The sequence below is a fragment of the Camellia sinensis genome, chromosome 8 (genome assembly GCF_055761805.1).
Source record: "Camellia sinensis isolate YWXY chromosome 8, ASM5576180v1, whole genome shotgun sequence".
NCBI classification, from domain to species: domain Eukaryota; kingdom Viridiplantae; phylum Streptophyta; class Magnoliopsida; order Ericales; family Theaceae; genus Camellia; species Camellia sinensis.
This window is the reverse complement of record NC_138968.1, coordinates 70,914,787-70,928,547: the sequence shown is the minus strand read 5'-3', so window position 1 is coordinate 70,928,547 and position 13,761 is coordinate 70,914,787. Positions and strand designations below refer to the sequence as shown.

General features: G+C 38.1%; 1 pseudogene; it reads left to right on the top strand.

Moving 5' to 3' along the window:
* The first annotated feature begins 368 nt into the window (after window positions 1–368).
* On the top strand, window positions 369–11,913 carry LOC114268020 (equilibrative nucleotide transporter 3-like; annotated as a pseudogene).
* Window positions 11,914–13,761: the final 1,848 nt, after the last annotated feature.

Genomic DNA, 13,761 nt, shown 5'->3' with positions numbered 1-13,761 from the left:
ACCATTGCACTTGGGACACTTGCAATCATAGTTCTAAAAACTGGCCGATACACTACGTATCGGCCGATATGTATTGGAAAAATAGGGTACCGCTACGGATATAGGTCGGTATACCGTTGAGATTGAAAATCGCGGATGTATCGGCTGAGTCCCGGTACGTATTGGTCTGTAACCATTACACAAGCCGTTACACAAGCCGCAATGGGCCGATACACATCGGTTTGGACCGGTACGGGAAAGAAAAAGCTGAAAAAGCTGTGAAATGATTTTTAAAATATCACTGTCGCGATTCCCGATACGTACCGATTGATACTGCCGATACTCTGCGATCGATATCGATACGTTACTCGATACCGCGATTTAGAACCATGCTTGCAATATTGACATACAAAGAGGCAAAAGCAATACCAGAAGAAGAAACCTATTTGGATATATCTTTTTTTTTCATAAGTGCTCTTGTTGTTCTTGTTGTAAGTACCATAATTATATGTATTACATCTTCAACTTACTCCTTAACTGTATGGTTTTGTAGTAACATGTTTTAGTAACTCAAATTCAAATTATTAAGCATACAAGTCCACTTTGATTTCAGCTTTCATTGTATTGCCACAACTGGATTCAGCTACATCTGGAAAAGGAGAAATTGGGACTTATATTGGAATATGAATCATTAGCGGTGCTTTTGGAGTTGCAGATCCTCATGTTCAGGATGGAATGGTTGGAGATCTATTAGTCATGCTACCTGAGTTCATGCAAGTTAGTATTTATGGTTAGCTTATTATCTGATCTAGTTTTGAAGTTTTGATATAAGCTTTCTTGTTTTTTATTCTTTAAGTCTTTTCTTTCTGGTTTGGTTGCATCGGGGGCTCTAACCTCTAGCTTGAGATTGATTACAAAAGTAGCATTTGAGAATTCCAAGGATGGCCTGCTCAAAGTAGCTAGTACGTTCAAATCCTTTTAGCTATTTTTCATAAATTTTGTAGGAAATACGATTCAATAAGTAATGCTACATATTGGGGTTATAATTTTCTAGTTACTGTTTTGTGAAAGAGAAACTCCTCAAACTTATGTTAACATTTAAGCCAATGACTCAAAGTATGAACGTAAAGGAGATTAAGTTTAGGTAGGTAGATAATGACCTTTTTTGTCACGACCCCATTCCGTCCCTAGTAGAATGGTGCCATGATGGCCAGTAATCCGAGATTACCAAAGGCCAACTTACAAGGATTCACACACAATCAGAGTATACATATGGGGCTTACATGTGCAGAAAAAATAAATTTAAATCCAAATAGTCCATAACAGCTGTGCATAGATCAAATGAAGTGACATACATTTTAACATGGTCTACAACCTGGATACAAATAAAATAAGTACATGTTACATATTGATCAAAAGGCTTCTCAAGCCGACATATACAAGAGAAATGAATTATAAAGCTAAGAAACATAATCTTCAAGATGCTAGCAAAACATGAATCCAAAACAACTTGCAAATAACATCTAGGCATCACCGCCTTCTTGCTTGTCACCTACATATATATAAGGAGAGGGTGAGCTTGGATACTCAGTGAATGATATTAGTAATAAAGGTTTGAATGAATGATATTCGAGATCTTTATCAAAACAATACATAGCATATCTTGTACAAAATCAAGGGATGAACCAAGTTCATCTATCAAGTCTTTCAAAGCTTCAAGGGATGCTTACTAGCATCAATATAATACAAGGGATGACATTCCTGACAAAACAAGGGAATAATCAACCTAGAATCGATTAGACAAACCCACCCGTACAAGACAATCGGTGGCAAGGGAGATATCTCAAACAAGGGTACTAGTTGCATTATAATCCCCTAGCCCTAAGGACTTTCCAAGAATGTCATCAAAACAAGATAATACTTGATACAAAACTAGGAATAATCATTCATACTTGAACAAACACTTTTCCAAAATGAAACAAGCAAAGCTTTTATCAAAATATTAGAACATAGCTTTATTAAAAATACCACTCACATAGCTCTTCAGGTGTAGGGCTTAAGACAAGAATCCAAGACCTACAAATACATGGAAAAGTCCACTGAATGCATTTCAAGAAGACAAGAAGTAATGCTCAAAGATGGTTGTGCAATGCATCCTTAAAACAAGCTCTACATGAGCGTAAATGATCCTGACATTTCTTTCAAAACTAGGTCAAGACAAAGCAAAACATGTGCTGGGAGTTAAAACACTATTTTTCATCTCAGGAAGCATGCTGGGTAGTAACCAGGTCTTGGCCGAGGTGTGGTCCCGGTGACCACATTTAGGGAAATAAAGTCTGGAAAATCTGGGTTTTCTTTTAAAGAGCATGAAAAATATGAACATGAATGCTAAAATCGTAACTTCTTTATTCAAACTCTGAGATTTCATGATATGAGTTCAAAAACATGGACCTGGGTACCCATACTTGAAGATTTCATGAAAACAAACACAAAAACATGGATCTTGATACAAACTTTCGGATCAAAACGTAGGTTTTTCTTGAAGAACACAAGAACAACATTTTCTCTTTATAAAACCAAACTTCAAATCAATGCATGGCTCATGAATCATGCAAGATCATGCAATGTGATCGGATCAATATAAAGAACAACAAGAGTAGATCAAGAATCTAACCTCAAAACACGGATCAAACGGTTTAAACTCTAAAGATCAAGCTTGGGATCTAGCTCTCTCACTCTAAACTTCTTTTCCTCTTCTTGGAGCTTCTCTCTCTGCAATGGAAAATGTATGACACAAAATGACATGGGTTCTCAACTAGTACTTGACTTAACCCTCTGCTGGGACACATGGCAACACCGGATTGGATCTCCTCGAAAAGGTGACAGAATGACAAGACAAGAGTATGACAAAGTGTGTATAACAAGCAAGGTGACAAAGGCACTCTAACAAGGTAATGATCTCGGATTAGGACATAGGCTTCGGGCGAGAAAGTTTCAATGATCTCGGCTAGGAAGGACAACGCTTGACCTAGCTGTGCCACACCTCGGCCTAGATGTGCCACACCTCAGTCTAGGTCATACCAGTCCAGGAACAAGATCACTAGGTGCAAGGATCAAGGATGTTGGTTGCCAAGATGATAACATCTCGGCCTAGAGGATACACATCTCGGCCTAGGTGATGCACACTTCAGCCTAGATGATTACATCTCGGCCAATATGCCAGGGTGATGGCGGAGGTCAACCAAAGTGGTTCCAAGATGGTCCTAGGTGTAACAGGTTCAAGGGTGTGACCTAAGCTACACACACCAAGCAAGGAACAAAGCATACAAGCAATACTCAAGCAAATCACATAAGCACAAAACAAGACAAGGACCTTTACTTTAGGCAAAACAAGTCAAAATCTACAAATGCAAGCTTAAAAAAACAAAATCATGCAGATGCACATGAACATAGCTAAGACGAGGATGAGAGTCATTACAGTCTACCCCCCTTAAAGAAGTTTGGTCCCCAAACTTAAGTTACCTTGCCCTGAAAACAACTCCGGATAATGGATTTTTACTTCCTCTTCCATTTCCCAGGTAGCCTCTTTGCCGTAATACTCATTCCATTCAATTTTCACCATCGGTATCGACTTATTCCTCAACTATTTCACTTGCCTATCAATAATTCTCATCGGCTTCTCCTCGTAGCCTAAATCTTCATTAACCACAATTCTGGAATAATCAATCACATGCAGTGGGTCCCAAATATATTTCCTCAACATCGAAAGATGAAACACATTGTGGACTTGGCTTAATTCTGGCGACAAAGCAAGCTTGTAGGCAACGGGGTTAACCTTCTCAAGAATTTCGAATGGCCCAATGTATCGGGGTGCTAGCTTACCTTTCTTCCCAAATCTTAAAACTCCTTTCATCGGCGAAATCTTCAAGAATATATGATCTTCAACTTCAAATTCTAACTCCTTTCTTCTCTGGTCGGCATAACTCTTCTATCGACTCTGAGCAGTTTTGATTCTTTGCTGAATGAGCTTAATCTTCTCAGTTGTCACTTGAACCAGCTCGGGGCCAATCAAAGCTTTGTCTCCTACCTCGGTCCAACATATCGGCGATCTGCACTTCCTTCCATGCAAAGCTTCATATGGCGCCATGCCAATGGTAGCTTGAAAACCATTATTGTAAGCAAATTCTACTAATGGCAAATGTAATTCCCAACTTCCCTTGAAGTCCAATACACATAGTCTAAGCATATGTTCAAGTGTCTGAATTGTTCTCTCTGTTTGCCCATCGGTTTGCGGGTGAAAAGCTGTGCTAAACCTCAACTCGGTTCCCAAGGCTCTTTGTAGACTCTGCCAAAATCTAGAAACAAACTTCGGGTCTCGATCTGACACAATGGACATTGGCACTCCGTGAAGTCTAACAATCTCATTCATATACAATAAAGCAAGTCAATCGGCATTAAAGGTAGTCTTAACGGGCAAGAAGTGAACTGACTTAGTTAATCTATCAACGATAACCCAAATCGAATCCATACCTTTTCGTGTCCTCAGCAAACCAACCTCAAAATCCATGGAGATGTGTTCCCATTTCCACTTTGGAATTGGCAAGGGTTGAAGAAGTCCTGCTGGCCTCTGATGTTCTGTTTTCACTTGTTGACAATACAAATACTGGGATACAAACTCGGCTATTTCCTTTTTCATATCCGGCCACCAAAAAGTCCGCTTCACATCTTGGTACATCTTGGTATTTCCTAGATGAACGGAAAACCTGGAACTATGGGCTTCCTGCAAAATCTTCCTTTTCAACTCTGGGACGTCGGCCTCGCACAATCTTCCTTCAAACTTAACTGCTTGATTTTCAATGGTATATCCTGGCCTCGGCTTAGTGATAATCTCGTCAAATACCTTCTTCAAGAATCTGTCCTCCATCTGCTTGGTCTTCACTTCCTTAATAATAGTCGGCTCCACTGAAATCATTGCTAAACATGCCAAACTCCCAACTAATTTCCTGCTCAACGCGTCGGCCACCGAGTTTGCTTTACCTGGGTGATACTAAATCTACATGTTATAGTCTTTCAATAACTCAAGCCACCTTCTCTACCTCATGTTTAATTCCTTCTGGGTGAACAAGTACTTCAAACTCTTGTGATTAGTGAAAACTTGGCAAGAAGCTCCATGCAAGTAATGACGCCAAATTTTCAAGGCAAATACTACGACTGCTAGTTCTAAATCATGGGTAGGATAATTCTTTTCATGGGGTTTCAATTGCGAGATGCATATTCCATGACTTTACCCCCTTGCATTAACACACAACCCAAACCCTTACATGAAGCATCACTATAAATTTGAAATTCCTTCTTGCCTGACGGTAGTACAAGAATCGGTGTTGTGACTAACCTCGTCTTTAGCTCCTGGAAGGCTGATTCTCTATCCTGGTCCATTCATACGCCACTCCCTTCTGAGTTAGTTGTGTCAATGGTACTGCAATCCTTGAGAAGTCCTTCACAAACTTTCTGTAGTAACCTGCCAAACCCAGAAAACTACAAACCTCGGACACATTAGTCGGCCTCGGCTAGTTCACAATGGCTTCAATTTTGCTAGGATCAACTGAAATACCTTCTTCATTAATCACATGACCCAAAAATGAAATGCTGGAAAGCCAAAACTCACACTTGCTAAGCTTGGCATACAATTTTCTATCTCTCAAAATCTGTAAGGAAAGTCTCAAATGCTTCCCATGCTCATTACTACTCTTGGAATAGATCAATATATCATCGATGAAAACAACCACAAACTCATCTAGGTATGGCTTAAAGACTCTGTTCATCAAATCCATGAATGCTACAGGAGCATTAGTCACTCCAAAAGGCATTACCAAAAATTCATAGTGGCCATACCTTGTCCGAAAAGCAGTCTTCTCAACATCCTCGGCTTTAACCTTGAGCTGATGGTAGCCCGACCTGAGATCAATTTTAGAAAAGACTTGTGCTCCTTGCAATTGGTCAAGCAAATCATCAATCCTCAGCAATGGATACTTATTCTTAATGGCTACCTTGTTCAGTTCTCGGTAATCAATACAAAGACGAAGTGTACCATCCTTTTTCTTAACGAATAGAACTGGTGCTCCCCAAGGTGAAGTGCTCGGCCTAATAAAACCCTTATCCAACAACTCTTGTAGTTGCAGTTTCAAATCCTTAAGCTCGGCGAGGGCTATCCTATAGGGTGTTTTGGAGATAGGCTGGGTTCCCGATATAACGTCAACAATAAATTCTATTTCCCTATCGACTAAGTGGCCAGGCAAATCATTTGGGAAAACGTTGGGGAATTCATTAACAACTGGGATATCGGCCAATTCAATGTTTCCATTCAGATTACTTAGTACACTACACAAATAACCTTGACACCCTTTTTGGATCAACTTATAAGCCTTCATGGATGAGATCAAGTAAGGTGGGGATACTACTCCAGTATCCTAAAACGTAACCTCGGCTTGGTGTGGGGGTTTCAATGTGACACTTTTGGAAACGCAATTAATGGATGCACGATTTACTACTAACCAATCCATTCCCAATATAACATCAAAATGAGCCATGTTCAACGGCATCAAATCAACTAATAATTCAGCATCCTCAATCACAACAACACACGTCCTATAAATGGATACAACAGTCATAGTTCTCCCAGATGGAGTAGACACAGATAACACATAACCAAGGGGTTCTAGTTCCCTATTTAACTTCTCGACGAACTTAGCAGATACAAATGAATGTGTAGAACCCAAATCAATCAATATATCTGCATCTTGAGAGCAAATTGGAAGAGTACCTGACACTACTGTCTCGGCGCTCTGAGTGTCTCTTGGCACCAATGCAAAAACTCTGCCCTACCTCATCTGTCCTTTCCTGACATTACCTTTCTGTGCAGAACCCGAGGTACTCCCACTTTTCCTATTATCATTAGCCTTTGTCTTGGGACAGCCTTGACACGATGGCCCATCTCTCCGCATTCGAAACAATCTCCAGACGCCCAACGACAAACCCCGAAATGTGGCTTCCCATAACTTGAACATGTCGACCTAGTATCACCTTCCTTATTCGAGTTGCTAGAACTGTCCATACTCGCCTTCTTCTTGGCACCAAACGGTACTCAGCGATTGTCATAATTCTGCCTCATTCTCTGGCTATCCCCTGAACTCTGATATCTATTTAAGTTAGCTTCTGCCAGAATGGCTTTATCTAACACTCCGGCATAAGTCGGCATGTTGAGCATATTAACTCGATCTTGTATTGGTCCTCAAAGTTCACTCTCGAACTTCCTAGCTTTCCTGTACTCATCATTGACCATGTGAGGCGCATATCTCGCCAACTTGGTGAAAGCACGGTCGTATTCAGCCACTGTTTTGTTACCCTGGGTCAAAGTCTAGAATTCTGTGGTCTTGCGATCTCGGACACTAAGAGGAAAATGCTTGTCATAAAATAACTCCAAAATTTTGGCTCAAGTCAAACTGGGATTACCTTCTCGGATCATCATCCACCACTTACGAGCATCGTCGTCTAATGTGAATGCCGCCAATGACACCTTCTGAGCGTCGGCGCTAGGAAAGATCTCAAACAACTTCTCCATTTCCAAAACCCATGCTTCAGCTTTCAATGGCTCTATACCCCCATGGAACTTCGGCGGATTCATCTTCTTGAATTCTTTGATCAAAGTTATCGTGTCGTCCCCGTACAGAGCTGGCTGTGGAGGCACCTGCGGTACTGGAGGAGGTGCAAGTGGAACCGCATGTCAGCCATTCGTATGCTCGGACTGAGCAGAGGTAGTACTAGCGTTTTGCTGCCTTGCTTGCCTCAACTCATGGGCCAAACCCTCTACCATCCTTTCTAATATGTCCAACCTGTTCTCGGATTGATCTCGACTAACTGGAGGTCTAGCCCTTCTCATGATGCTAGGAGTATGCAAAATGCGACTTTAAAACAAAATGAACAAGTAGACATGTATGCAAGTACCAAATAATCATGCCGAGATGATGCACATCTTATCAAGTAGCAAGCAATATGATGCAACCCTAACATCATTCTAAGGGACATCCTACGCTCTTTGGGACTCAAGTGTGAATAACGTACTATAAGGAATTGGTGCACTAATACCAATCTGTCACGACCCCATTCCGCCACTAGTAGAATGGTGCCATGATGGCCAGTAATCCAAGATTACCAAAGGCCAACTTACAAGGATTCACACACAATCAGAGTATACATATGGGGCTTACATGTGCAGAAAAAATAAATTTAAATCTAAATAGTCCATAACAGCTGTGCATAGATCAAATGAAATGAAATACATTTTATCATGGTCTACAACCTGGATACAAATAAAATAAGTACATGTTACATATTGATCAAAAGGCTTCTCAAGCCGACATATACAAGAGAAATGAATTATAAAGCTAAGAAACATAATCTTCAAGATGCTAGCAAAACATGAATCCAAAACAACTTGCAAATAACATCTAGGCATCACCGCCTTCTTGCTTGTCACCTACATATATATAAGGAGAGGGTGAGCTTGGATACTCAGTGAATGATATTAGTAATAAAGGTTTGAATGAATGATATTCGAGATCTTTATCAAAACAATACATAGCATATCTTGTACAAAATCAAGGGATGAACCAAGTTCATCTATCAAGTCTTTCAAAGCTTCAAGGGATGCTTACTAGCATCAATATAATACAAGGGATGACATTCCTGACAAAACAAGGGAATAATCGACCTAGAATCGATTAGACAAACCCACCCGTACAAGACCATCGGTGGCAAGGGAGATATCTCAAACAAGGGTACTAGTTGCATTATAGTCCCCTAGCACTAAGGACTTTCCAAGAATGTCATCAAAACAAGATAATACTTGATACAAAACTAGAAATAATCATTCATATTTGAACAAACACTTTTCCAAAACGAAACAAGCAAAGCTTTCATCAAAACATTAGAACATAGCTTTATTAAAAATGCCACTCACATAGCTCTTCAGGTGTAGGGCTTAAGGCAAGAATCCAAGACCTACAAATACTTGGCAAAGTCCACTGAATGCATTTCAAGAAGACAAGAAGTAATGCTCAAAGATGGTTGTTCAATGCATCCTTAAAACAAGCTCTACATGAGCGTAAATGATCCCGGTATTTCTTTCAAAACAAGGTCAAGACAAAGCAAAACATGTGCTTGGTGTTAAAACATTATTTTTCATCTCGGGAAAGCATGCTACGTACCAACCAGGTCTTGGCCGAGGTCCCACACCTCTTGGCCGAGGTCCCACACCTCTTGGCCGAGGTGTGGTCCCGGTGACCACATTCAGGGAAATGAAGTATGGAAAATCTGGGTTTCATTTTGAAGAACATGAAAAATATGAACATGAATGCTAAAATCATAACTTCTTTATTCAAAATCTGAGATTTCATGATATGAGTTCAAAAACATGGACCTGGGTACCCATACTTGAAGATTCCATGAAAACAAACACAAAAACATAGATCTTGATACAAACTTTCTGATCAAAATGTGGGTTTTCTTGAAGAACACAAGAACATCATTTTCTCTTTCTAAAATCAAACTTCAAATCAATGCATGGCTCGTGAATCATTCTAGATCATGCAATGTGATCGGATCAATATAAAGAACAACAAGAGTAGATCAAGAATCTAACCTCAAAACACGGATCTAACGGTTTAAACTCTGAAGATCAAGCTTCGGATCTAGCTCTCTCACTCTAAACTTCTCTTCCTCTTCCTAGAGCTTCTCTCTCCACAATGCAAAAGGTATGACACAAAATGACATGGGTTCTCAGCTAGTTCCTGACTTAACCCTCTGTTGGGACACGTGGCAATGTCGGATTGGATCTCCTTAAAAAGGTGACAGAATGACAAGACAAGAGTATGACAAAGTGTGTATAACAAACAAGGTGACAAGGGCACTCTAACAAGGTAATGATCTCGGATTAGGACATAGGCTTCGGGTGAGAAGGTTTCAATGATCTCGGCTAGGAAGGACAACACTTGACCTAGCTGTGCCACACCTCGGCCTAGATATGCCACACCTCAGTCTAGGTCATACCAGTTCAGGAATAAGATCACTATGTGTAAGGATCAAGGATGTTGGTTGCGTAGATGATAACATCTCGGCCCAGATGATACACATCTCGGCCTAGGTGATGCACATCTCGGCCTAGATGATAACATCTCGGCCCAGATGATACACATCTCGGCCTAGGTGATGCACACCTCGGCCTAGATGATTACATCTCAGCCAATATGCCAGGGTGAAGGTGGAGGTCAACCAAAGTGGTTCCAAGATGGTCCTAGGTGTAACAGGTTCAAGGGTGTGACCTAGGCTACACACACCATGCAAGGAACAGAGCATACAAGCATTACTCAAGCAAATCACATAAGCATAAAACAAGACAGGGACCTTTACTTTAGGCAAAATAAGTCAAAATCTACAAATGCAAGTTTAACAAAACAAAATCATGCAGATGCACATGAACATGGCTAAGACGAGGATGAGGGTCATTACATTTTTTTCTCTTAAGTTTTTTGTTTATAAATATTTATGGTTATTGTTTTCCACCTAAACTACAAATAATAGGCTATCATTGTCAATCTTTTTAGGTAGTTGATTCTGATGCATTTTGTACTCTATTTGACTTCTGTTTCCAAACCAAGTATTTTTCTTGTGCCCTATTTTGTTGAAATTAATGAAATGTTTGTACCGGATATTGGCAGCTAACATAATCCAATTGAATATCTATAGTGAGCTTCATAATGGAAAAACACAGATGTTAAGGTAAGATAATGATCAAACTAATTTGGATTGTAGAGTTACAAAATGAATTAAAAATTTTACTTCATGACAATAGAATCGATTTCACTAATGGATATGCTTTCTTTAATTCCATACAACACTAATATCTGTTCTTTAATTTCAATTGCATTGTCTTAAAGAATGCTGAGATAGAGTACTATGATAGCATGTAATACTAGTTTACTAATTTTTATTACTTACGGTTCATTACAGTTTTATTTTTTGCTATCTCCGAATTTTTTGAACTACTCTGCATTCTTCTCTATGCATTGGTCTTTTCCAAAGCTACCAATTGTAAAATACTACTGCTCAAAGGCAGCCTTATAAGGATCCAAAACTATTTCAGCTGACCTTGTCGCTGGTAGCATTCATGCAGAACCAGGAAAACAAGTATGTTTCGTTCACTTTTAATTATGATGATTATATGGAGCAAGATACCCCTAATCCGTAATCATGCTCGACCAATCTTTTATTAGAACCTGAGTAGGTTGAGGAAGAAGACTCTAAACACATGAAGGACTAAGCACAAAAGAATTGTTGTTTCAAAACATAGATTTCACATTTGATATGTTTCTCATATACGCATTGACATTGTCATTTTTCCCTAGATTTCTATCTGAATATACCGGATCACATAGCTTGGCTTCATGGTTAGTATTTCATAACTACTTAACAAATCTCATTTTTAAAATTGGCTATTTTTATTGTTTCTCCTTAATAATTTAGAAGAAGAAGAATATCCATTTAAATTTATTTGGATCTTCTTTTCTCTATTTCACAAGTTTTTTTATTTTTAGAATCGGGTTATACTGCAGGTATGCACTTATTCTAATATCAATGTATAACGTATGGGATCTTATTGGGAGATACGTACCACTATTAAAATGCATTAAGTTAGAATCACGAAAAGGACTTATGATAGCAATTGTTTCTCGCATCTTGCTCATCCCAACATTCTATTTCATAGCCAAATATGGCGGCCAGGGATGGATGATATTGCTCTCATCATTATTAGGGCTAACTAATGGTTACCTCACCGCCTGTGTCCTTACTTCTACTCCAAAAGGTTATAAGGTTCATTGATTTAGGGGTTGTTTGGTTTAGCTTATGGAGCTACTTAATAGTTTTTTATTTTTTATTTTTTATTTTATTTTATTTTATTTTATTTTTAAGTCTGCTAGTGTTGATGCAACTTTTGAGGCAACAATAGCTGAAGTACTTTTAACTTTTGTTTTATGAACCGGTTGACACACTAAAATGGTTAAACATCGTCAAATGTCAACGAAACTTGACACACAAAACTAAATAGGCACAAATGACTTGTAGGAAAAGACGGGGATTCCAAAACGGATTCTCGATTTTGAATCTAGAGCCTAATTTCTATTTGTGAAAACTTGTCCTTTAGAAACTTTTTTTCAGAATCGGTTGACATACTAAATTGGTCAAACGGCGTCGGATGTCAACAAAACTTAACACATACGACTAACTAGGCACAGATGATTTGCAAGGAAAGATGGGACTCAAAATTGATTCTTGATTTTGAATCTGGAGCGTAATTTCCGTTTGTGAAAAGTTGTCCTTTATAAATTCTTTTTTGAAGAACAATTGGAGAAACTCTTGGAAGATACATTGTGTGGCGTTTGATTTATGTATATGTTACAATCTTATTTATTTATTTATTTATTTTATGAAATAAATATAAAATGTTTTACATATTTTGTAAGCTTGAAATTAATTATATTGTAAATAAATTTTTTTTTTTTGTTTGTTTTTGCAGATGCTACCCTTTTGAGTACGTGATGATAGCTTCACATATCAATATTGGAGCTTACTGTTGATACTAAAATAAGCTGTTAATATATATGTTTTTTTTATTTGTATTGTTGATACTTTGGTTTTGTTTTAGATACAAATTTGAGTTTTTGAATTATCAAAAATATTAGTATTATTGGAGGATGTTTTATATATTTTTGTAAAGAATGTTTGGTTGACACTGTACCATTATAGCCTTACGGGGTATATATATATATATGATTATTCGTATATATGATTTTGTGAATGTGAATGTGGATGTGAATGTGATTGTGGATGTGGATATGGATGTGTATAAATAATTTATATAAGGAATGAATTAATAAAATATATATTTATTTTATGAAAAAAAATTGCGACAGTAATAAACTGTCGCTAATGGAATCATCATTTCCTTGCATTTTATTAGCTACTGGTTAACCTGTCGCATATACATATTAGTGCCATTGTTAGTGACGGTTTAAACTGTCACGAATACATTATTGATTTAATTCTATTTTTTTGCGATGTTTAAGACCGTTGCTAATAATGCTTTTCGCGACAACAACTACCTTCTCTAAAAAAGTTTTTCGTGACGACATTCTAAACTATCACTAAAAGTGATGTTTTTTTCCTTTTTTGTGTTAGGTTAAATCGTCGCAAAAACTATTGATTTACCATTGCTACAAGAAAGCGACTGTTTGTAATCGTCATAAATACCTTTTGTCACGCCCCCTTCTGCCGCCCCCATTTCTCGTCCCTACTCCGTCGCAAAAAGTCTTTTGTGACGACATGTGCACCTTTTGCGATGTTTAGGACCATTGCAAAAACTTCAGGTCTCAGTAGTGCTACATAACGACTTGCAGAAAAACATGAAACTCAACCCTTGTAAACATGAAACACAACTGTTGCACTGATCGAGAGTAGGTGAGAGTGGTTCACAAAAAATAAAAAATAAATAAATGAAAAATAAATTTTTTTACTTTTTAATGAGTTGAAATTTTTAAAATTTTTTGACTTTTTAATAAGTTTTTGACTTTTTAACTAAACTAACCACTTGCAAACATCCCCTAATTTTTTTTTTATTTTTTATTTTTTGGTGTATAAAATTACATGACATGATTTTTAATGCAAATAAAA